This window comes from Chelonoidis abingdonii, chromosome 9, assembly GCF_003597395.2.
Source record: "Chelonoidis abingdonii isolate Lonesome George chromosome 9, CheloAbing_2.0, whole genome shotgun sequence".
Taxonomy (NCBI): domain Eukaryota; kingdom Metazoa; phylum Chordata; order Testudines; family Testudinidae; genus Chelonoidis; species Chelonoidis abingdonii.
The window spans coordinates 8,555,491-8,579,164 of record NC_133777.1 but is presented as its reverse complement, the minus strand read 5'-3'; the positions used below and the strand labels follow the sequence as shown (position 1 = coordinate 8,579,164).

Sequence of the window (23,674 nt, the reverse complement as noted above, 5' to 3'; positions counted from 1 at the left end):
TGGAATAGTGAAGTTAAAGAAACTGAACTAAAATCCAGTTTAGCTAGAGAAACGTATATCCGAGCAGCAGAGATGTACAAGGATATGTACTTATCTGTGCGTTGCATGGAAACTTGGCAATAGCATTCTGGGCATCCAGACATGCCAATACGGAAACAGCTTCTTCCTAGGGTGGATTGCTACATCCACTATTTAGTCCAGAAGATGATTAACACTATTGATTCAGTTGTGTAACACTGGCAGCAGGTACCAACTCCAAATATGCCCTGTATACCTGCAATATGGCAGAATGCACATAACACGCTACGTACACAAAAGGGACAGTGTTCAAATATAATTACCAGTTGGAAGGTATTAAAATGAAGCTTATTTTCTTCCCTCCCCTGATAATCTGCTTTGTATGTGCCTCCTGAAAGTTTAATCTGTTTCTCAGTTAATGCTGCCCCCTAGAGACCCAGAACTGTAATCGCAGCTGCTTATCTTTTTAACAAGAACGCTTGACTGGCAGTACTTGTTGCCATGTGACAAAACAGAATCTAGGTGCTAAAAGGATCAAACATTTTGTCAACAGCTGTGTAGCCTAGGAAGAGGGAAGCCTCCGCTCTTATTACCATAGCTAGGTTTCTTTAGGAGGGTAGGTGTTGACAGGAATCCTGAATCAGCTTGGGTTGGCTTCCAAGACTGTGCTAAACAAGATTACCACCTATGCAAGTTTATGTTGTGCAAATGATTGAACATTAAAACAGGGATGAAGAAAGGTTTGTTTAATTTCATACTGTAAATTAGAGCTAGTCAAAATTTGTTTGACTGATGAAAAATTGATTTTTTAAACATACACTTTTAGTGAAGAGCAGTTTTTTCAAAGTTGCTTGTTCATCAAAACTGAAAGCGTTGACATTTTATCCCCCTTTCCCCAACTCAACGGACTCAATGATGTCTGGGGTGCCCCGGCATCACTTTCAGTTTCCTTTGGCTAATCTAACTTTTCCAAAAATCAAAGTCGTTTTGAAAAGTTAAAGTGGTAAGAGGAAACAAAACCAACCTTACAGCTCGATCTTCTCAAATGCTGGATAAGTTACAGTAGAAAAGAAAGAAAAAAATTTACGAGTGCCACTCCGGACATAGTTAGTTTTACTGCACTCAATGGCAAAGAGGAGAAGAGAAAGGGGGCAGGGGGGCTGTTCTCTTAATGCCTTGCAAAATGAATAGCTTCAAATTCTTTTGTGAAATGTCCTCTCTGTTTTTTGACAAGCCCTATATTTAATGTTTGTAAAAAGGTTTGTACGGCCTTCTTCTTCCCATATAAGAAAGTTAACTCAACCAATCTCACCAAGAAATCAGAAAAGTGACATTTAACCTTCCTCCCTGCAAAAGCAACTGATAAAGTGTATTCCACACTTGGTCTGCAGACCATTATTAGGAAGTTATTGGATCCCCCTCAGCTAGGCACTCGTAATTTGAGCTGCTGCAGAAAGAAGTCTAGTGAATTCCCATGGCCAGGTTTGGTTTTAGAGGTGAGCTACCAAGTTACTGGTAGCCTGCAATAATCAATTCTATTCTTTCAAATCAGAAATTCCAGAAATGGGTTTCAGAGAAAACAATGCTTTTCCAGAGGTCTGATTCAGAAAGGCTAGGCTAATGGTCATTTGACTGCAGCAGTCAGACCTATGTAACAAGAATGTCAGCAGTTCCATTCAAGAAAACACTGCCAGGCATCAGTACTGAGGTACTGTTAGCCAAGTCTGGAAACTGCATTAGCTCTATCAGAGTAGCCCATCAATCTACTGCATACTTACTGTACTGGGGAAGTAGACAGTCTGTATTTAGAATCTAAGACACAGAAACCTATAGAAAAGAACATTGCTTTAACCTGGCTGCTTGCCAGCCTGAAAGATTTCACCATTTGAAATGTTTTGTGATTTATTTCAATGCAATTTCTGAACTGAGTTTGATAGGTGAAGACATGAGAAATGGGAATCTAAGGCTGCAGACACTGAGATGTGAGCACTAAATGGGATTAGAACTATTTGCATCAGATGCAGCGATCTTTATCCCATCAGAATCTTGTCCTTTCCCCCTAACTAGCTGAAGAGCTGAGTAACAAACTTTTCCGTACGGATCAGCTTTTCTCTCCAAAGTAACACCATCTAATTCTACAGTCAGCCCTATTCCTTTGAGCTGATAAGTACTGGAGAAAAAAAAAAGCGACATCCAATTTGCTCAGCAAGCAGTTCTGCTCATACATAGTGAGAAAGGCCCCTTTCTTTGTGAGCTTTTCAAAAGGCCTCCACACACCAACCTGCTTCAACCTGCACTCTAGGGCAGTCAGAAACTGTGCCACTCGATTAGATTTATATAGGCAGGTTAAATATAGTCTGTGACTTCATGCTGACGATAACATTTAAATTAGCATACGTGGAGTCATTTAGCTTTTTGCTGGGGCAGGAAGTTGTATCAAGTTCAGTCATTTGCCACCAGAGTGTCACATGCAGTTGATCACAGTTTTTAGATTTGCTAAGTTGATACAAGGTAATGGGTAGAGTCTTCCCGGCCAAAGTAAATAATTAAATACAAGCAGGCTAGTTCAAAGCGTTCACTGCCTGGCTCTCCCACAGCTACTGCAAATGTATAGGACTGATTACCTTATTCCATTTAACAGAGTGGGCCTCTCAATGGTATCCATTTAAATCCTAAATGCAATGTTTTACGAAGGCAGAAGCCACTTCCAATAGCTTGAGCGCTAGATCATCTCCTGCTCCAAACGTACTAAGTAACAGTATGCATGACATTGGGGGGAAAATACAGTGAAATCAATAGAGCTCACCTTTATTAGACCTCTAATAGACCACACTAAAGTAGTTTCCGAGACCTTGAGACCACCCTGAAGTAGCTTCCAAAAGGTACTAAGTACAATTCTGTTTCACTTTTACTTGAAGGGCAACTCTAGCAACTTCAGCAGCACATATACTAAAATTGGAAGAATACAGAGAAGATTAGCATGGCCCCTGCACAAGGATGACACGTAAATTCATGAAGCGTTCCAACTCTAGCAAGCAACAGGCATCCGTTCCTTAAGTGGTCACACCCAGACTGCACTGTGGTACAGAATATTGGAAAACAAAAACGATTCAGCCTCATGACAAAGGTTCCACTAGAAGGCTCTAACATACACTGAAAGTTACATTAACGGGACAACAGCTATTTAAAGTCAATTGTTGTGTGCGCTGCCATTTTTTCCCTACAAGCAATACCTCTAGTTACTCTAAATTAAAGGGATCGGTGGAGTTCATTTCTGTTCTTTCCCTCCAGCCCCCAAGTTGGTTTAATTTGCACTTTTTGACCACATTTTGCATAGTTATTTTTCACTCTTTCCCCTCTCCAGTCAGTTCTCCTGCTTGCACGAGTCTTTCGCACAGTAACAGGGAAGAGAACCATATACACAGCAACGCTCAGGTTCATGTAATACGCCTAGGAAACATGAACTCGTTTCTTGAAACAAGACTGGAGTTTCAGGTTGGCATCCCCTTTCAAACGTTCTCTGTAAAGTGACAACTTTGATGGTAACTGATTTGGTGATCTGTGGTTAACAAAAGGGTCAGAGCTGAAAATCAGAAGCCCTGACTACAGTAAAAGTTCAGACACAGGCCAGGACTGCAGTATAAACTTTTGCCAGCACAGCAGTGATGAAGTGCGATCCCTCTCTTGATGCAGTTGTACCAGCAAAACTATGCTTTATCCAGTGTTGTCTATTTCATTTGGGACAGGCACTGCAGGGCTGTATTAAGCTATATTGGTAAAAGAGCTGCTTTGCCATTATATTTGGTAAACTTCACTGCTAGCCACAGGGCATAGTGCAACTAACCAGAGTTTTCTTTGAGAACCACTTAATTACAGATAGATAACACAAGATGTGTGTTTGGTTAATTATTGATGGATTTACAAATGAAGTATTTATGGCAGACTTATAAAACTCTTAGCAGCCCTGTGAACCGCCAACCTCAGCCGTGCAAATTTCACCGTAACATGAAGTTGAGTCATCTGCAATTCATTTACTAACAGGGAAGAACAATAAGACATATCTCTGTAAATCTAAAACTAATGTCCTGCAGTAGGTGCCTGGGGAAACCTTCCTGGGTGGAAACAGTGCTGCACTAGAAAGATTCAAGGAAATCAAAACCATCAAGAAATGGAGTATTATGAAGGGGAGGTTAGTCCCTACGTTTTAATATAAGCACACGCACACAGAATCTCTCCTCACTGAACGGAGTGCTATCTATTGTACTAATGCATGAAGAGGTTTAGAAGAGACCATGCAACATTCTATCCTTTCATCAGTGGAGAGAAGACTGTCTACAGACATGTAGGCAGTGCAAAGTACATGTGGGGAGTAAAGATGCAGGCACTCATTCCATCTGTAAGCTCTAACAACCCTTTCTTATTTTAACATTGCAGCTTTGAGAGATGTTGTAGGTCTTTGGAATTGGAGGGTGCAGGCTTAGAGCACAGACAGCTACTTTGGTGGGAAAAAAAGGGAAATGGTTAAAAAAAGAAAAAAAAGGAGTGGCTTCCAGAACGAGAGGGCAGGTAGAGATTTCAGGATTCCAGTCAGACTATTTGGCAAAATTAGAAGTAGGAGATGGGAGAGTGCATTTAGTAACGTACATGACGTATTAGACCCATCAGGTGTACATACACTATCATTTTGATTGAACGAGCAATACCAAGTGAGCAAATACTGGTATTTTCCAGCCAGCAACGTAGAGGATGTAAATCCCTACAGATTTAAAAGTTTTGAAGCAGTATAGAAATCACCCCGAGCTCTGAGGCAAAATACACAAATGTAGGAATCTCCAGCCCCACTTTAACACAAATTCCTCAGCTCCCTAAGCAGGATAGTGCATATTTTTAGGGTCTGTTTTCATCGCAGTTAACCCAGGCTCGCTCTCAGGTGTTGCGGCCCAACCTTCCTCCCATTCACAAGCAAAAACCTCTCACCCAAGTTTGATGGTGCCTTCAACCTGGGCTAGCTGGCCTGCTGGGGGTATAACTAAAGCGTGAGAGAGGTTTACACTCAGGCAAGTAGCTTGCCCTATTAGCAGTGAGGACCCAGGCTAGGCAGGCAGTTGAGTGCCAGTAATTCGACATTGCCTTCCCACAATTCCTCCAGGGTGCACAGGAAGACAAACTCTCCCAGAAATCACCATGAAAGAATCAGAGTAGCTCAGCTTACTGCAGATGTCCTAGTGACACAGACACATGCAGGAGTACACCACCAGTGAGGACTTTGCAGTGTCGACACACTGTGGAGTTAGGCTAACCGGTCAAAGTCAACTCTGCGGTGAAGGTGCAGAGGCTAAACACAAGTGAGTCATGTTAGCATGACAATATCCTGCCTAATAAGGGTTTATCCATACATCTTGCCTCAGAGTGGTTAAATCAGTTTTAATTAACACCTCCAACGGTTTCAGAGCATGTCTGTGTGTGGAAACTCATTCTGGAATAAAATGGTCCTACTGTGATTTGCAACAAGTCAGTCAAGAGTAAAAAGAGAAAGGAAAAGACCACATGTATTTCACACTTCATCCCATTCTCTGATTAGTGCAGTCTCAGCATTAATATGGGGGGAGAGGCTTATCTCAACATAAGTTAGACAGGAAGAGAAATCTGCAATGCCTTTTACAGTATTGTGACATCCACATAAAAATAGTTTCCTTTTTGTTGCAACACATTCCACTGCTTAAAAAACAAACAAACAAACAAAAAAAACCTTCCCCCATCCCCTTTGCTGAGCAGTACCCCAAAGAGTTTTCATTACGCTCACTGCTAGATCGTTTATTTTGTTACCGGCGTAAGGACTGCTTCCTGAGTTAGTGTTCTTCTGCCTTTCATTAAAAACCCCCAAATAAACCAGAACACCTAGATTCCAGAATATGTGTTTGAGAAGGTAGCAGTAATTTCTGCTGTTGCTCAACCACAGTGGGGAAACAAACCAGAACATTTTAAAATTAGACCACTTATTTTAAGGTAGTTCAGTTCAGAGTTAAGAGCTCTGGTTCATGCAGCAGAAGGGATCTGAAGACTTTGTCTTCTCAGGGAACGGGGAAAAGAGCCAGTATCTTCCAAAGATTGGCCAGAGAGAGACAGAGACAGAGAATGACATAGAGATTTGTACTATTGCAAAGACTGGTGCTTGTTTTGATATCATTGCAGAACGAGAACTGCTTTACTCATTCGGCACCAGTATCGGGGAGTTTACTACAACCAGAAGTCATGTTAGGATTTACTCATTCTTCCTGTGTCAAACATTTACCAGCCCCAAATTCCTCTTGCAACAGCAGGGACGGACACAGATGCACACACAGCCCCAACTTCAATTCACATTTTCTGCTTTCTCCTAGCACTGGGCTAAGCATCCAAGCACAGTCAATTTACACTTTACCACTTAAAAGTGGTCTCTGGCTTGCAAAGAGCTCCAATTTCCAGCCTACAGAGACATCCTAGCCTGGTAAAGCTTATTTTAGATAAAAGCACCTTACCGTCGGGTCTAATCAGATACCTATTTAGAGTATAAGCCCCATGGGGCAGGGACTGTATTCACAGTAACTAGCATAATGGAGCCCCAGATATCATCATACCAATAATTTTAATAATCTTTTCTAAGAGAGAAATAGAGTGGCTTATACACAAAGACATAAAACCATTGCTGGGGGAATAAAGTTGTTCTGCAACTATTCTAGTCCAAGGCCTCTTGATCAGAGACTGCCACTCGTGCCAAGTTGTGCATTATTTATTGTGGTGTAGGAAAGTACACACTAGAAACTTATGTAGCAGCAAAACTTTTGTTCAAATCCTCACTATACCGCTCCAGTGTGATGCTTCAGCCAGCTCTATCCAGTGTTTTTCTGTGGAAAACCCTTTACGTTTGTCTACTGTTCGACATGTTACAATTCAAGCTCAGGCACAGGACCTCAACAAATTGTGATGTTTCTCGAAGACTTTTTTTTTTTCTAAAATGCACTTCAAGCAGCACGTGCTTTAATGTTTTCAGCTTGCAGGTAAGGGAGGAGTCAAGGTAGGGGTGCCCTCAAAATACCAACTGGCAGGTTTTAGTATCTCAGTTGACATCCTGTGTGTGGTCTACTCTGCAGGATTAGTCAGGAAGCAAGTCCAGACATGGTAGGTGTTTACATTCAGGAAGACAGGAAGGCTGGCCCTAGGATATCATAACTAGGGGAAGCAAGGCAGCAAAAATGCATGAATGGCTTTGACAGCCAAGTAGATAAATGCAACAAGCCTATTGGAGTGCTATTTTGACAACCCAAACCTCCTCAACACCATAGGAATAGCTTGCCTCATTGGGCTAGTCTACATTGGGGAGGGGGGATAGATCTAAGATACGCAACTTCAGCTACGTGAATAGTGTAGCTGAAGTCGAAGTATCTTAGAGCGATTTACCTCTCATCTTCACTGCGCAGGATCGACGTCCGCGGCTCCCTCTGTCGACTCCGCTACCGCCGTTCACGCTGGTGGAGCTCCGGAGTCAACAGAAGCGCGTTCGGGGATCAATATATTGCATCTAGATGAGACGCGATATATCGATTCCCGAGAAATTGATCGCTACCCGCCAATATGGCGGGTAGTCTAGACATACCCTTAGTTTACAGACTGTGTGCACCTTTGCCAATTCCAGTAAGTTTTCTAGATGTCTTTATAACAAAGTACCACTCAACTACAAAGATTTATGGGGAACAGCAAAACAGAATGTAGCATGACAGACTCATTAAATCAACCGCTGAAGGATGTGTTATTGCTATTGTGAACTATTTTCAAAATGCTTCCCCAACACTACTACTGATTGCTTATCAGCATTCCTGAAGATAGGAGATTTCCACCATCAGATACAGACAGCTCTTCAAACATTCAACAGTCAAAAGTGAGGAAATAAAGGTGTTAAAATGGTCTTTTTATTATTAAGCAAGGCTGAGAAATTTTAACAAAAAAACCAGATAGTAATTGTCTGAAGGAATTAAGAGCAGGGTGCGTAAAATGTATTGAATTTAAACACTATTTTCATGCTGAATGTTCTGTTTCATTTGTTCAGGTGACAGAAGCAGGAATAGTTCAGCTAGTTTGACTCTACTATAAGAACAAATGGTGTTGCAATTGGCCATTGAGTGAAAGAGTGGATGGGAGCCCATAATGATTCATTACATTTTGCCTCCTTACTTTCCCCCGCAGTGAGGGAGGAACAGTGACCTATTTTGCGTTTAGGTTAGTAGTTGTATGAGGCAGGGACAGCTCATGAACCACACAGAGGGCACCACATCAAGTGACATGCCAAACTGATTAATTTTGCATTTCATCAAGGTTTAGAAGGGCTGAAACAGAACTGTAACTCGGCAGCTGCCAACAGGTTTCACGGTGAGACAATAAAGGCAGCACTTACTCCTTAAACATCTAGTGATTTAAACCGCTTGCCAAACCTGCAACTGGCACTGAATTAATGAAATCCAATCTGAAGCAAGTAACAGCGGCTACAGGGTTTGGGGGGTGGGGGGTAGGAAGAGACAAATCACATCAAAGATTCTCCGAAACACAGATTTATCCTCTGCTTTAACTAACACCACCTGCTGCTAGTTACCTAGGTGAGCATCACCTGTTCAGTAGTCCTTGAGTGAAACCAGCGCCAGCTGAGAAACAAGTATCCCCGTATCTGTACATAAAAGGGCTCATAGGGATTGATGAAGGTTAGCTATTCTGGATGAGATATCAGCTTTTTGTGGATGTACCTGACACTGTATAACTGGTCAAATGAATTTTTAAGGACAGGGCGGTGTCTTCATGTGTTTTTATAAATTCAGCAGTGTTGGTGCGATGACCCGTTCCAGTTTTAAGTTTTCTTTTCACCCTTGGAAAATATGGATGGTCATAGCTGCGACTGGCTATTATAAGCAATAGGCTTAAAAAACAACAACCCTCCAAACCCAACAATAATCAGCACCTTTAGGGAGATGTTGCAATTCTGCTTTTTTAAACTGGAATTTATTATGTTGCAAATTACCTCCCCACCCCTTCCAGTCTTCTGTGTGAACAACCCCTTCCTCCAACTGAGCAACTCTCAGTTCCACTTCCAACCTGGGCTTTGAGTGTAAAGGGAAATCAACACTGCTTGCCATAAAAGGAAAAGAAGCCATCTGCTGCATTTCTACAGAGGGGAGGCAAGTGGTGTCAAGAACAAGGAACTTCAGTGACTTCCTTAAAATGCAGGAAGCATCACAGACCAGTCACCACCCTCACTGGGACACTGTCCAACTTTATTACAGGAGGCAGATGTGCTACAATGAAGATGTCTGCCTGCAGAATAATACAGATGTCTTTAAAAAAAAAAAAAAAAAAAAAAAAGAGAGACAGCAGGAAACTGGTGGTCAAAAGCAGAGAGTGTTTTTACATAGTTACCTTCTTTCTCGGCAGCTACACTTGCTGTACATAGCGTCCGAACATTTCAATAGCACGGATTTGAACCAGAGCCCTCCAGCTTCATAAGCAGCAGTGGCTCTGCTAGGTGAGCTACAAACAGAAGCTCCTTCTACTGCTGCTAAGTGGGCAGGTTTTTTTTAAAAATCTGAAAAAAAAATATGTAAATACTCCCCACTTAGTCACCTCCTACATACTCTATGTATGGACACATTTATGTTTGCTTAATCTTCAGATTCCTTCTTTGTATACTCAGGGTGGTGACACTTTTTAAAGAGTTGTTAGAAGGGGCTTAAAAGCACATAGCTTAAACCAGGTGTGTCCATGTGACTGCATAATATTAAAATTAAATGAATTAAAACAGTGTACTGGTCACCATCAGTGCAGTTTAATCTTTGCATTTTACTCACTTTCAATGGTGAAAACTGCCTAGTCAATTTCACTTTGTTTAGCATTATATTCATTTTATGGATCATGCAGTAGAGCAAGGATGCAATGCTTGGATAGCAAATACTGCTGGGGGAATGTTAAAATATTTCAGAAGTAAAAGTCATATTGAGCTTCAGGTTTTGTAAAACCAAGATTTTACAAAACTTAACATATTGGGTTTAAAACGGATGTGACCACTCAAACAGTACAGCAACAGATTTTTGCTTTAGCAAATAAGTCTACCTAGTATAGAATCTTCTCTTTTGTACTGTGCAAGATTGTCCTCCATCAAGGACAAAGTATGACAAATAAAAAAAAATTAGTTATACAAAAACATGCACATTGCATTAACTATGAAGTTACTAACAACTTATTATGTCAGATGATGGAATACCATTCCTGGAAGCTTATAAAGCTGCGTGACAGTCTTATTGGATTCATTAGAACTTGTGATAACAAAAAAAAAAAAAAAAAAAAAAAGTTTCCTCGGGTCTGCAGAGTCATTTAGCCACTCAAGGTTGGCTGTGACTGAGAATAGATACAACCCAATATTTGTCCTTGGGGAGGTGGAAGGCATCCACTGCAAACATCTCTTTTCATTGTATGGAAGGCTGGCAGCCTCCTTTGAGAGAGTGTGGCAGAGAATCACCTGAGAATGGATACTCTAACTAGAAGAATATGTGGTTCCCTGATCCAGATCCAAAACTCAGCTGTGGGCATCAGAATGGGTACACCTGCCATTGTTAGCATTCCTTTCTCTTCAAGGGAAGTTGCATTTAGAAAAAGTTAACAAAAAACTCAGGAGTCCCTATTTCCCAGTCTCATTACACAAAGCCTGCATCTTTGTCAATACAATAGCAGGAGAAAAGCAATAATGAAGCTGAAACTTTGATTCCTTTGAAATGATATTTTTAATTTAAAAGCAACACCACATCAGTTTCATAGTTTAGAACATACAAGTCTTTCTCTTAGGTTGTTCCCACATGCATATTTGCACAATGCATCAGAACCGTCCATAAAGGTAACACCAGGAGTCACCTGATTAAATGAATAGGCTACAGGTTTAAAAAAACAAACAAACAAACAGAAAGTACTTCTTCGCACAACACAGTCAATCTGTGGAACTCGCTGCCACGGATTGTTGTGAAGGCCAAGAGCATAACTGGGTTCAAAAAAGAATTAGGTAAATTCATGAAGGATAGTTCCATCAATAGGTATTAGCCCAGACATCAGGGATGCTACCCTATGCTCTGGGTGCCCCAAAACCAACTACCACAAGCTGGGACCGGATGATAGCGAATGGATCATTCAAAATTGCCCTGTTCTGTTTATTCCCTCTGAAGTATCTGGCACTGACCACTGTCAGAAGACAGGATAGTGGGCTAGATAGACCACTGGTCTCACCCAGTATGGTCGTTCTTATTAGACAAGTTGCTGTTATCCATTAAACTAAACAATTTCTTAAAGAGGAAGAAGCCAGGAGCACTAATGGCCAGTGCCTTTTTGCAATACACTGTCAACAGGAACTGAATCAAGTACTTCTCCCTTCCACTCCAGCTCTTATAAATGTACTTTGAAGCCCAGGGCACCAGTGGCACAAGGTAAGCAGTCTCATTCTCTAACTGGCATTCACAGCTGAGCTTGTGACTCAGGAAGAGCTGCTGGAAGTGTGTCTTTCACCACCAGCATTTCCCCAAGATAAGTTGAATGCTGCTTATGCCACCTGATGAGGCTAATCTAATCTTTACTAACACACACTGCAGCCTAAAGCACTTTCATTATACAGTTTGGGGCAGCGGTTTAGGTTCTCTATGGTGGTTGTACTGAGCAGCTGTAGAGGCTATCATAGATGAGACATTTATAATAAACACTATTTGATTCCCAAGAGTGCAGAGAGGATGTGCTATATAAAAGCCCCACAAAAATTCATTTCCGGTTACTGTCAACCTGTCTGGATGCACCAATTTCAAAGTGCAACCTTCAGCATGAACATGGAAAACACTCACTCACCCTTATTGTAGATTCTCATTACAGAGCTGTCAAAAACGAAAAAATAAGCCTCAGTAGTGCACAGTACAATATCAGAGTTATTAAATATAGAACAGCTGTCTGCCACATGACTTCAGGTTGCAAGATCCCCTTGGATGTATTGTACAGTGCGTGTTATTTTTAAGGCTGACCTTCAATAGCCATTAGCTGTACGTATGTTTCTGCCACCTGCACCTCCATTAGCATATGCTCAGCTACTGAGCCAAATGCTATGCATAGGGTGACCAGACAGCAAATGTGAAAAATCGGGACAGGGGTGGGGGATAATAGGAGCCTATATAAGAAAAAGACCCAAAAATTGGGACTGTCCCTATAAAATCAGGCCATCTGGTCACTCTAGCTATGCATCTTCCAAAAGATCAGCTTTATTCGCCTCTGTAATCCCCAGTTTCCAGTGGGGAAAGGAACAGGCAAGGTATTTTGGGGATTTAGGACACTCCCTGCATTCCACCCCTCCAAAAGAGGTGCAGACAGAAACCAACACCTCATTCTATTATTTTCAGATTCAGACAAAGGCATATCATTATCCTGACAAGTGGGTACTAAATAAATCACCTGTAACATTCTGTAAATACAAACAACTACGAGGAATCTTAAGATTGCTTCTAATTATCCTTGCCCTTTTCTGATATTTCTATTAGCACATGTGAAAAAAGACATGACAGGGATGTCTTCTGTATAATTAAGTCATGAATCTCAACTTATGAGCCTATCAGTAAATTTAATCTCCCCTAATGAGCAAATGAAGGAGAATACAGGCCCTAGGATTGCTTTACTGCATTCTAGGTAGTCTATTTTGTAAAGGGCCAAGTTTTAATAAGGTTTCAGATCGAAGGAGAAGTGCACAATTTGAAGTACTGACGACACAGAGTAAACGTAGTCAGTCTCTGTAGATGATTCATATACCAAATTAGAAGGCATCTTCAATTCAAATGCAACGTAAGTAGTTCCTAAAAACGGGATTCCACCAGTCTATAAGGCTTGAATGTTATGTTTATAGTAAGACAGGCTCTTCATCTTTCTAGCCCCCTCCACTCCCCGACATTTACCTCTTTCCAAATGGTGTCAAATTGGATGTAGGGAACAGGGGTCACAAGGATGTCCTTACGGTGAAGACATCAGACGAGCAATCAGGAAGTTGAGTATTATTCCCTGCACCTTCTTTCCCGACACTTGTAAATTTGAGCCAATACTTCACTGCCCTACTGGCAAACAATGCAGCTGTACCTATTCATTGTTGTTAGCAATGACCAGCACAGTTGGTAGGATCTATGAACTGGAATATTTGTGGGTTGTTGGTGGTCAGCATTGACTAACAAGCTGTGTGGGAATTCAGCACTGCAATCGCTGGGGGAGGCACAAAGTGTTGCATGGGAAGCTTGCGAAGTGCTCCCATGCAGGATGCCCGACTCCTAGCCAGTGTCGGGACACACTTTCCCCTCCAGCCCCACCCTCTCTTCTGAGAGTAACATTTTTTTGCGTTAAACTATCTACTGTCTTCACACCATTTTGGCCATGTTTTACTATAGTGCCTGCTTGCTACATAGCAAAGGTTTGATATGACTTCTACCTTGTCAGCTCTTATTTTGCAGCACTCTGGTGTTTCACACAGTGATTTTGTTCTAAAGAAGAATAATCTATTGTGAGTCATATTAATTATTTATGTTCCTGTAGCAACTCAGAAGCCCCAGTCAGAAGCAGGGCTCCACTGTGCTAGGCACCACACAAATACACATACTTGCATTTCGCGTGGAGACGAATGGCTCCTCACAAGCTTATCTAAAGCCTTGCGTACTACAGTATAGTTAACGCGGTGCCTTCTCCCCTCAGGCATTGATACAGTTATACCACTACTGCTTATTCCGCTTCCTATTTAGAAATAAGCTACACCAGTAAGCCAATTTTATACTGATAAGGCCCCTTTATACTGGTAAAACAATATTGTCCCCATTCCTTAGTCATACTGGTACAAGAACAGTTGAGACCAGTCTCAAAACAGCTATCTGTGGAGATAGCCTGGGTAAGATTTATACAGGAACAGGAAGCATAGGGACCACTGGACAAAGGAGAAAGCATTCAAGTGTGGGACTCTGGGGCCCTCTTATGGCTGTTTGCTATCTAAGCCTTACGAAGTGTAAAAACCGGAGAGACTCTTGTCTATACAATGGTGTCCTCCAGCAAAAAAGGAAGGAGCACTGCTAAGATAACAAAGAGGGGGAAGGGCTCTTTGAAACTTTATTTGGATGAGTTCTGGCTTTAATAGTGTGAATTTAAGCTACAGCTACTTCCTTGTTCATGCGTATGTGTGGAGAGGTCCGCATTATGAAGGCAAGGAAGAACACAGCGGGGTTACTCCCCTCCAGAACTTGTGTTATTCTACTATAATGTCACTATTGCACATCTCCTAGCACTAAAGTACTTCCTGAAGTTTAATTTATACTGCCTAGTGGTCAGTCCTCTGCAGGGCCATCTTGGAGATCTAATATAATTTTGTCTAAGCCTCTGTGTCTTCTGCAGGTCAGGAAAGGTTTGGCGTACAGAGCTATATACTTTGGTTTTAAATGGGTCAAACCCTGCAACCAGTTCACTAGTAATGTTGACTGGCCCCAAAGCAGGCATTCCTTGTTATGGTAGTAAGGCAAGAGGCAGGCACTGTTTGCAGGTAGGAAGGGTGGCTCCTATAGGAATTTAGAAGATTCCATAGGGAAACAAAATACTTATGAAGGCAAAAATTCTAATTGTGTCTGTTTCCCAGTCCAAAGTCAGTGATTTCCATTTCCCTGTTGCAAAGACTCGTGCACTGAGTTTGCTATTATGTGCAGTTGAATTATGCTGAGAACAGCTATCCCAGTCTCATTTGCTCCCTTTGCTGCCTTAGGTCTACTGTGGATCAGAATTGGATGCTTCAAGAAGCCAGTGAGAAAGGCTGGAGAAGAGAAGTTGTCAGGAGTTTGGCAGTAGGTCTCATTTCCTTTTCTGGCAAACGATAATTTAACCATTACATCCTGAAGGCACCTTACATGAAGTTTGATTCTGGTGAAGAGCCTGGTTTAAGCACAGCACAGGAAGCTAGGATCTGGCAATTTCTAATGCCAGATTCCACTGCTGTGGCCCTGGGAATTCATGCACCATGCTGACTCAGTTTCCCCATTTTGTAAAAAAGAGGACAATACCTACTTATCCATAAGGGTAGGGTAAGTATTAGTGGCCACGAAGTGCTCTGAAGTGAGAATACTATAATCAACAGTTACTAAAACGAGGACTAATGGAACTGGCTACAGCCAGGCATGCATCTCCTTTCCTTCCCCCAACTCCAAACCCAAACAGGTCTTGCTAATTCACTTTCCCCATGAATTAGAACATCCACTGTTTTCTACACTGGGGCTTCTCTCTGAGCCCTGCGCAGATACCAAATTTATATCTGCAGATGCGGATATCCACAGATATAAAGCAGATATCTGTGGAGTTGCAGGGCTCTATCAGAAACCACACTGGCAAAAGCAGCAGCATGTCAGGCAGCCACTCGCAGGAGCAATCACCCAGCCCAGGCAACTCCTCCAGCGTGGCTCTATCGTCCCCAGCCCTGCCCACTGACAGCTGTCCCTGGTTGCTTCCTGTCTGTCAATGTGCAAGGTGCTTGTGCACACTAGTGCAACCAGGGACAGCTGCCAGCGAGCCTGGTGCCTGCCCCGGTGGGGAGGACTGGGGGTGGTACAGCCATGCAGAAGGAACTGCTTTGGCTGCGCGCTGGCTCCTGTGAATTGTGGCCTGACATGCTGCTGCTTTTGCCACTGTGGTTCCTGGTACAGCTCTGCAGATATCCACTTTATATTCATGGATATCAGTTTTGTATCTGCCCAGGGCTCTAAGAATAACCACAAACGAAAGCACACAAAGCCAATACGATAGTAAAGGCTTTGACTAGCATAGCTCTCTAGGTCCACTTTACATGACACATATACGGATTTATTAGCAGGAATTAACTGATCGTAGTTCAAGTTTATGTTGTGCCTTTCCATGGAAAGCTCCCAAAACATTAAAAAAAAAAAAAAAGGGATCCTGTCCCACACTACTGAAATGCAACCACTTCTGGCATGAAAAAGCCACTGTTTACTGTAAATAGAACATACACCATGCCTAAGTGAAAAATACCTTATAAAATCAAATCCACAGTGGGAAATTCAGGAAAGGTGATCAACCAAATTGCAATCTGGCTAGTTCCTACAGCGCTTACCCATATTGATCTTTAGAGACCACTGTGATGTTGCACTCTAAATGATTTTATGAAAGTATGCTAGTGAGTGTAAATATAATGTAACTAAAAAAAAAAACTTCATGCAAAGGGTCTCTTGCAAGGGATCATTACAAAGCTTATAATCTACTGAGTGTGGTCATCCTATTTGCATAAATGTATCACTCTTGTATCTTAGGCCTTGGCTACACTGGAGCTTTACAGCGCTGCAACTTTCTCACTCAGGGGTGTGAAAAAAACACCCCGAGTGCTGCAAGATACAGCGCTGTAAAGCGCCAGTGTAAACAGTGCCCCAGCGCTGGGAGCGCGGCTCCTAGCGCTGCAAACTAATCCCCATGAGGAGGTGGAGTACGTGCAGCACTGGGAGAGCTCTCTCCCGGCGCTGGGGCTACACTCACGGGGCTGGGGCCACGGCAGCGCTCCCAAGGCAGCGCTTTGAAGTTTCGAGTGTAGCCAAGCCCTGAAACTAGAAATATGAAATAGAACTCTAAGGCCCTTTTGTAATTATGCAAAGTGTGGCCATTAATGGTGGTTTGGAATCTTGATGGCTCCCATCAACCAGGACAATTGACTGTGGATGGCTCTGTTTGCAGAGGCCTTCCTGTGAGTCAGGCTGGGAGAAATGAGGGCTTGGAGCTTTACAGTGACATGTGATCATGTCACCTGAACTGGAATCCATCTTTAACCTGGTGTTTTTCCATTGAGAAGCAGGGGTGGAAACCCAGAGGGACAAAGGATTCCCACCTTATGGAAAAGATATATAAGTGGGTGGAACAGAACAAAGGCAGCGGCAATCATGAGAAATCCCTTAGCTACCGCCTGAGCTGGAACAAGGGCTGTACCAGGGGAAAGATTGTGCCCAGACTAGGAAGGCATCCAGTCTGTGAAAGAAACTCATTGAAACATCTCTGAGGGTGAGATTTTATCTGTATTGGGCTTAGATTTGTGTGTTCTATTTTATTTTACTTGGTAATTCACTTTGTTCTGTCTGTTATTACTTAGAACCACTTAAATCCTACTTTCTGTATTTAATAAAATCACTTTTTACTTATTAATTAACCCAGAGTATGTATTAATACTGGGGGGAAGGGGAAGAGAGCTGTGCATCTCTCTCTATCAGTGTTACAGAGGGCGAACAATTTATGAGTTTACCCTGTATAAGCTTTATATAGGGTAAAGCAGATTTATTTGGGGTTTGGACCCCACTGGGAGTTGGGCATCTGAGTGTTAAAGACAGGAACACTTCTTAAGTTGCTTTCAGTTAAGTCTGCAACTTTGGGGCACATGGTTCAAACCCTGGGTGTGTGCTGGAGCAGACTGGCGTGTCTGTCTCAACAAGACAGGGTGCCGGAGTCCCAAGCTGTCAGAGAAGGAAAGCAGGGGCAGAAGCAGTCTTGGCACATCAGCTGGCAGTTCCCAAGAGGCTTTCTATGATCCAACTCGTCACAACCACAACTGACACTAGGACATTAGACAGACAAGATGGGTGAGATAATACCTGTTATTGGACCGACTTCTGTTGGTGAGACACAATCTTTCGAGCCAGGATATCAAGTTTGTGTTTCCTTGCCAAGATGCCACCTCCAGCAGCAGTTCCTGTTAATGTGCTGTACACTGTGAGGGAAGAGCATTACCTGCTGAATCAACACTATCACCTCCTACAGTTCCTAGATTCCTTGGCAGTCTCCCATCCAAGTCTAGTCAGATCCAACCTTACTTAACTGGTGAGATTTAGCAGGATTACAGCTTGAAGTGATATGGCCATAGACCATAATGAAGTTACAAAGCAGCAGATTTCAAATGGGTAGGAAGAAATACATTTAATATATTTTCAAGGCCAAGAGGAACCACTGGGGTCCTCTAGCCTGACCACCTGAGTAACACAGGACATAGAAAATAACTAGATAATTCCTGCATCAAGCCCATGACTTCCAGTTCAGCTACAGCATCTCCTTTAGAAACACATCCAGTTTTGATTTAAACGCTGCAAGTTAATGAGAATCCACCAAATCCTTAGGTCACCTCCCTGGTCTAAAGAGAGGATTAGTAACAGGCCACATACACGACTTATCTGCATGAGATTACACCGGTATAAACTAAGGTGTGAATTTAACCCAATAGTTTTACTAGCATAACCTTGACTGCACAGTAATGCCTAGTCTTTACACAACTTTTTATCAGTAGATCTTTGAGTGTTTTACAAAAGGGAGGCATCATTATACCCATTTTACAAATGCAGAAACTAAGGCACAGAGGGGTGGTCCCCCAGCAGGCCAGTGGCAAAGCCAATAAGACTGCTTTTTTGGTTCAGTCTGAGTCACCTGGGAAGGTTTAAGCAGAAAACTAACCCAAAAAGCCACGTTTGTAGCAGAAGAAGAGCATCCACACGTGACTTTTCCACGTAGACAATGCCTCCGTGACCCAGGTCCTTGGCTATTGCCTCATTTGGGGGGTGGCACCTCTGCCACTCTAAAAGCACAGGAGTATTGCAGTTTAAGCAGTAAGTATGAAGCTAAGCCAATGTTGGGACTGTACCTCAAGACCTAGCACAGAGGTGCTTGTCCTCCTGACTGATCCACAGTGACACAGAAAGGGGGAAGTCGAATAGAAGCCTCTGCTGAAAAAAATGTAAGAGTCATTAAAAGGCAACCCTTTCAGGTCAGCTTCATAGGAGATAATCATTGAACAAATGTGACCATCTTTATCTTGTTGGCAATGGTACATCTAGGCTCAAACTTTCAAAAAAACACATAGGAGGTAAGCTAGGTTTGGATGGCTGACTTCTTTTCTCCAAAATACTTCTCTTTAATTTTATAGAATGAGTGTCTTTGTTTTTAAGCTATATGATCTCTAAACTGTGTGGAGTTTGCTTCATTTTGTGCCTCCCACAGCATTCCTGGATTTCATGATAGCCCCACAGCAAAGTCACTGTAGGAATACAATTGATTTTATTTTGCCATGAAGATAACTTGTTTAATAGAAAAATGCGATGCTTTTCTCATCTACCATATCCCACAAAGATGGACAGTCAGTTAAAAAGGCACCACAAGCACTCAGTGAATCTAAAGGAAGAACCCCCCTCCGGTCAAATGGAGGTGAACTGTTTCCAAAGCCCTCCATTATAGCCTACACTTTCCCCTTTAAAGTCAAACACTAACATGAAAAATAAATACATAGTGAAAGAAGCAGCCACTGAATAGCTAACGGCCAGATATGCTGGTAGCTGCTTTTATATCTTCCAGCCATGTCTGTTCAGTATTTCGGCACTGATTTATGACAAGTGTACTTGTGTTTCCATTAGCTGAGGCTTTCCCAGATGACCCCTTGGTTTCAAAAGGCAGACTCAACATTAAACTCCCATCAGATTTTAGTACTGCTGAGCTCATTCTGAAAACTTGTAGCAATGTTTTACATCAGCCTAGGCCAACACATTCCATTAATGCTCCTCTTGACTCCTGGAGCCATCTGCTTTGTTTACACTAATAGCAATATAGAGGCCACTTAACAATTACCTCTGCTCCTCTGTGTCTAAGACAGAAACCACCTTGAGCCACACACATCAGCCATGTTAGCCCGTCCACATATGTGCCAACCCCTGTCCCTCACAATTCTCAGCACTAGGACCTAAGGGTTCATTGCCTGGTAGTGCAGAGGTGGTGTCACTTGAAGCATGGGACAGAATAAAAGGTGTTCAGTCAATGCTGCTTTAAAAAAAAAAAAGAAAGCAGCAAGAGATTCATTTAAACCACCAAAAATAGAAGGCAAGGTTTAAATATGTTACAGAAAGGAAATGGAAGAGGCTAAAGTTTAAAGAGGTAGGTTAATGTTTTATGTAGTTAGACAAGCGTTAGCTAGAAAATGGGAAAGGCTAAACAAAGAACACTAGGTTAGGGTTAATATAAAAGAGTGCGCGCTAGCTATGGGGTCTTGTACCAAACAGGAATTCAGCATGGGTCATTAGTTTTATTATAATGAAATTAAAAACATGGTCTTGTTTCCATCACTCTGGTCTCACTACTTTGCTGATACATAGCTTCCCTTCCTCCTTTCATACATTTTGTCTTTCCAGAGAATGCTTGTCGGGCCAGGAGCAATTTTCTTCCATGAGCTTATGCAGTGGCTAGCACAATGCGGTCCTGATCCTGACTGGGGCCTTTGGTGATACACTAGCTACCTAAAAACCCATGTAAGCAGAGAGTCTGCTTCTTGTAGGGTGCATGCTTCTGTCCACTGCTAAATATAAAGATCCATCTTGATTTGGACCTTTGCTTTTACAGTTTAACCTACTCAGTGTTGAATCCCAAAGACATCTACTCCAACTTCATGGTCCATAGGGAGCTATGGACAAGCAACATTCAGACAGCGAAGGGTTTAATTGTGCTCCATTTTACTTTCACCTTTCCAGTGCTTTCTGCCTGCTGAACAGTTCACAGCATAGTTAATTTCCTCAAAATAAAAGGCTAAAAGCTGTCCCTTAAAATGTGTTTTCAACTAATCCTCTTTCTACCGAAGAGCTTCAAGATGAAAAATTAGTAGCGAGAGAAAGCTGGCACTTGGTTTTTAAATTATACAGACCCTTTCCAGTTTCTGACTCCATACAACAATGCAGCTATGGCTGGCAATTTTAATCTCAGGAACAATAAAATTAATTTCAAGGGAAGAGGCCTTAAAAACTCCATTAAGCCTGATGCCTTTAATTAAAAATGCACATGTAACATTTTTGACGTACAGGGAGCATTTTCTTGAGACACTTGACTTCAGTTGCAAATCTGTACATTTTTAGAATATGAAGTTGTAAACTGTTAAGATCCTTTAACTCCACATTTACAAATACTCAGCTAAAAAAAATAAGCAGCAATTACTGCCCAGCTTCCATTTGAAGAATGCATGTCTGGTCAAATGGACAATCCTACTCTCCCTCAAGAACTTTGGCTACACTATAGAAATGTTCTGTTTTAGGCTTACTTTTATGAATAACGGGGCAGCCCCGGCCATGTAGTTAACATGGGAGCTGGGCTCAACTTTAAGAGCCTCATTGATCTAAACACAAATGCAAACTTTTAAGACCTGCTCTACACTACAAACTTACGCTGGTATAACTGCATTGCTCAGAGGTGTGGAAACTCTACACCTGAGCAATGCAGTTATACTGACCTAAGTCCTGGTTTAGACAGTGTTATGTCGATGGGACAAGCCCATCACAGCTACAGCCTCTTGGAGTATCTACACTGACGGAAGAAGCTTCGGCTGTTAGTGCAGGTAGCATCTTCACTAGCGTATGTAGTGTCTTTAATAAACACTACAGCAATGCTGTAAGTGTAGACAAGCCCTAAAATGGACTTGAAAATCAGTTAAGCCAGAGACTTAAACTTGACTGACTTTACCCTGGATAAAGAACTCAGGGAAGAGGGCAACAGATTAGAGTAACCAGTCCTTCCTTTGAAGACTTGATCATCATAACAAAAGATCCAAGAAGAGAGAGGTAAAGGCAGGGGCCCAAGACAAATGGTGACTGTGAACAGTCAGGTTTACAGAGGATTGTAATGTTTCAAGGGACACTGTCATGGCTGGCTGGCCTAAAATCCACCTGCACGTGAAAATATTTGGAGACTATCCTGATGGAATCCCGCTGCTCCAATTTTAGACCTATCCGCTTTGTTGAGAATACAAAGTGAAACATCTAGCTAGCTAGAGAGCTAACGTTCTTCAGTCAATCAGGTAAGGAGATTAGATGCCTCCAATTATTTTGATACATTCCTGTGGGCCTCCAGCAACACCACCATCTAGTTGTTGCACACATGCAGCCACTTTGCTCCACAAAGTCTAACATGAAGGAGGCTAATCTCCCTCCAGTGCAACTCCACTGATGGCAGGATTAGCACAGAGCATGTACCAGCATTCACATGACTGTTGTCGAGACTTGCTCTGAACAGGGTTAGATCACAGTGGCCAGACAGGCCTGTGTGTGCGGTCTTACTAGACCTTCCACCAGTTGAGGATTGCCTTAAAAAAAAAAAAGTAGTTGAATCTAGACACCCACAAGGGGTCAGGATGAAGCCACACGTTCATATGGCTTCTTCTGACTCTCACATTCCTGCATGCTTTAACTGGCCAGCTCCCCCTGCTCTATTAGTATATTAAAATTACAACATGCTTTGTCCACACTAGGATTTTAACACATTACCAATAGCCTTCTTCCTAGCGTAGGTGTGGTCACGACATAGGGATAGTTTTCTCCATGGGGGGGGAGGGGGGAGTGTGCGCGTGTGGTTGGTTGGTTGGTTCTCCCAAGTGAGATAACCTGAGGTTTACCCTGATCAGCTAGATAACAGGCACAGGGTAGATCTTCCTCTCTCTGTTAGGACTTTTAAACGTAGGGCTAGTCTACACTGGCAATGCTACAGAGCTGCCGCAGCAGCGCTTTAACATGCCGTCTGTGCTCGCGGGGCGTGGCTCCCAGCGCTGGGGCACTGTTTATACTGGCGCTTTACAGCCCTGCAATTTGCTGAGCTCAGGGGGGTGTTTTTTCACTCCCCGGAGCTAGAAAGTTGCAGCGCTGTTAAATGCCAGTGTAGACAAGCCCTTAGCTATCCTGTAAAGCACACGCCCTTCCCCCAAGTGAAGACACAACACTTGGCAAGAGCATATGAGACATACAGGAATCCTGCTGCAAGAGCAGATCCAATCCACTGTTGTTCAAACTAAGTTTTACCTTGAGTTTGTAAAGAGATTCAACCATGTTATTGAACATGACTTTAATAAACCATTTCTGTTATAGACTGATATGGCTTCTAACCCAATACGGCTGTAGTGAGACAGACCCAGGGATGGGGAGCTTTTGGGATGCAGTCAGTGATGTCTGTGTCATCCCTTCCTGCATCAATTTTGCGTCGGGGGTGTGACATTATTAATATAAACTGGGACCATATAGAACATGGATTGCAACCAAGATTCTGTAGTGGCACCAAATCCTATGTAAAGGGGGTCATATAAGGTGTCTAAGACCAGGTTACGGGTTACTAGTTAGATATCCTGTCGTATGTCTTATCATTTTTAGTTGAAGTTATGAATATGCAGTAGCTGTGTCCGTATTTTAAAATGGGTGCTGCAGTGTCTGGGACACCCCCAGACTAGTTGGGTTCAGCCTCAGCTTAAGCCTGCTTTGATGGCCCATTAAGGACCATCACCTACACAATGAATCATTGAGAGAAGGTGAAGTAGCCTTTGACTCACAAAGGTATGCGGAAACTGCCCATGTGACGCAAACTCCATTTGCCTATAACTTTTCCACAGTGGAGGATAACAACAGGAGTGTTCTTACACACTGAAAAGTCTATATAGAGGTAAGCCCTCATCTGTCACAATTGTCTCAGGCCTGCTCTACCTCTAGATGGACTTGGCTCACAGCGTAGAAGCTTCATACAAGTGGACTGATGACCCATCCCCGCGGGATTACTCCCCAGTAGACCT

At 42.5% G+C, this 23,674-nt stretch overlaps 1 protein-coding gene and 1 non-coding gene across 6 annotated transcripts in view; one reads left to right on the top strand and one right to left on the bottom strand.

Moving 5' to 3' along the window:
* Positions 1-23,674, bottom strand: part of RNF216 (ring finger protein 216) — a 121,736-nt gene that overhangs the window by 44,717 nt on the left and 53,345 nt on the right. The gene's annotated exons all lie outside the window — the stretch shown is intronic.
* Positions 2,947-3,050, top strand: LOC116817567 (U6 spliceosomal RNA). The gene has a single exon (XR_004371965.1). It is a non-coding gene; the product is annotated as a U6 spliceosomal RNA (small nuclear RNA).